The following is a 2,659-nucleotide window of genomic DNA, read 5'->3' as shown; positions in this document are numbered from 1 at the left end:
TTATATATATATATATAAATATATATATATATATATATATAAATATATATATATATATATATATTTATATATATATATATATATATATATATAAATATATATATAATATAAAAGTGAAGCACGAAGTTCATAGAGAAAGAAAAGTTCGATCCCGGCTTTGCAGGGCTATAGGATGGGAGAGCTCTGTGCTGAGGGGGGGAGTCATTGCAGCTGGAGAGGCATTTAACAGAAGCTCTGCGCAGCCAATCTCTGCGCACGTTTTTACTGGCACCGCATCACACACGCAACTTTCCAGTCAGTGGGAAAAGGCATGGAAAGTGGTGCGTTCACGGGGCGCACTGAAAAGGAAAGCAGAGTGTGGGTGCTCCAGAAAAAGCCCGAGGACAAGATGGCAAGAGAGAGAGAGTGGGAAAAAACATGACACACACACACAGAGAGGGAGAGAGAGAGAGAGAGAGAGAGATGCAGGCACTTGCATTTTTTTTGCCTACCCACTACACTGGCCAAAAAGATCAGAGGAACAACTTTTCTGATCTGATGAAATCAGAAATTGTGGAGGTGAGATCCAAGGCAACCTCCCACCTCTGCTGTGAAGCATGATGATGGCAGTGTCATGCTAAGGTGGTGACATCTGGAGACTGGAGCTGAGCAATTCATCAACATTAAAAAGAAAATATCATTAATCACACATAGATTGCTCTGGAAGTTAGACTGAAGTGAAAATCTGTTTTTTTTTTTTTTTTTTTTTAGCCAGCAGTGACAATCCCTCCTCCCCTCTCCACCATCTAATTTTGGGGATGGCAAAACATATGCAACAGAATAGAAAAAAAGTATTTTCTTTATTTGAAATTTAGAAATGTGAGTTTTAATTTTAGTAGTATATGATACACTCTCACATATAGCAGCGTAAGGGGTGCAAGTAGCTGATGTTGTTAAAGTAAACAAAACACAACAAGATAAACATACATTATTAATAAATTGTTGCCAAGATAAAAGAGAGTCTCCACTGGAGCTGATGTAAAATGAATGTCTCAATCTTTAAATCCTGACAGATGAGGCCTTACTGTCTCTCTGTCCACATGTTCATCTTTTGTTCTCCTGCAGAGAGTTTGCAAATGCCTGCGTTAGACCACCACAGTGTGTGGAATCGCTTAAGGCGTGCGTGTGTTTACTAGCATGGATGTTAGTAGTCTACTTTTAAATAAATTAAAAGTAAAATCTCAGTAATGGAACATAAAAAAGGCTCGAAGCCTGTGTGTGCTTTACTTGCTGTCCACACATGCTGCGGTACAGTTTCCAGGCCGTTTATTTATTTATTTTTTATTTATTTTGTTTTCGTTTTATTGCTTCCTCATTAATTAGTCACACATGGCATTAACAAAAACCTTATGGATAAACCAAACTATTAGGAGGGGAAAATAACGGGGCGATGGAAGGGATTTGTGGAGGCTGATGCAGCATGTTTATCCCTTTCTTTGTATTTAACCACTAAGTTCTCATGAGAACTTCTAGATGTTTTAAGCACAATACCAAATTACCGTCATTAATAATTTGCGCCACGACTTTGTGTGATTTCCTAATAAATGAATTCATGTGCCTCTCTTTGTTTAATTGGCTGAAATAACACAATTTAAGTAAAACAAAAAAAAAAACCAACATAAAAACCTCCCTACTGAACAACAGAGCTCTGTAAGATTTAGATGTCTGTGGCCAACAGTGAGACTCCAATAAACAGCACCGCCGTAAATCAGCGTCTTAAAACGCCTCAACACGGCGTGATTGATTGTGAGGAGCAGGATTCTCTGAATTGTCTCCAAGTGGGTTTAAATTGAGGGGAGTTTGTTTGTACAAGGCTGTTTGGGAATGGAGCAGACTGGAGGCTGGTACCCCCTGTGGAGAGCGTAGGGCAACACAAGCATCTCTATGAAGAGGGCAATTAGAAAGGGGGGCAGGAAACTCTAAATATATACATAAAAAAAAAAACAGAGCTCTGTAATTTTAATGATTATTGTATGAATTAAACTGAATGCAACTGGCAGCATCTCAAAAGACGAAGCCAAGCCCTCCTCTGCGCAAATGCATAGGCGACAAATGGTGGGAGAATCTGCAGATGAAAACAACCTCATCCATAAGGAACACCCATTCTCCAACCGAGGGCAGTCAACACAGCCAGGGATGGACTCGGCTGAGGTCTGTGTGATCTCGACTCGACCCGACTGATGTCTCAGCTGAGAGTTGGGTTCTTAAAGAGACAGCGCAGCTTCAGTTCAATCCTCACCCCCCCCCGAAAAGAACCCACATTCAAACCTCAAAGTTGATGGTAATAGACCAAGAACAATGAACGAATGTGGAGAGCAGTGATGGATGTGTTTCCATACTTATGCTTTCGTTTATTTTACTTTCTCATGAAAACCAGTTTTCCTCTTTTACTTCCCAGGGTCATTATCAAGGCTTTGGGTACACCATACAGGATCGAGCATGTTGTAAACAAAAAAAAAAAAAGAAAAAAGTCAAAATGGCTTCAAATATTGTTACTGAAGTAACGCAATATCACCATGAAAACATTAAAGAATCCAACCTTTAATCTGAGTTCACAGATGTTTATGGGCAATAAAAGTTGTTAAAAATGTTTCGAATTTTGTTGTAAGATTGTCACTGC

This window comes from Poecilia mexicana, unplaced genomic scaffold (assembly GCF_051168715.1).
Source record: "Poecilia mexicana isolate PSO_F unplaced genomic scaffold, ASM5116871v1 scaffold_15, whole genome shotgun sequence".
Classification (NCBI taxonomy): Eukaryota; Metazoa; Chordata; class Actinopteri; order Cyprinodontiformes; family Poeciliidae; genus Poecilia; species Poecilia mexicana.
Note: the sequence above shows the minus strand (reverse complement) of the source record.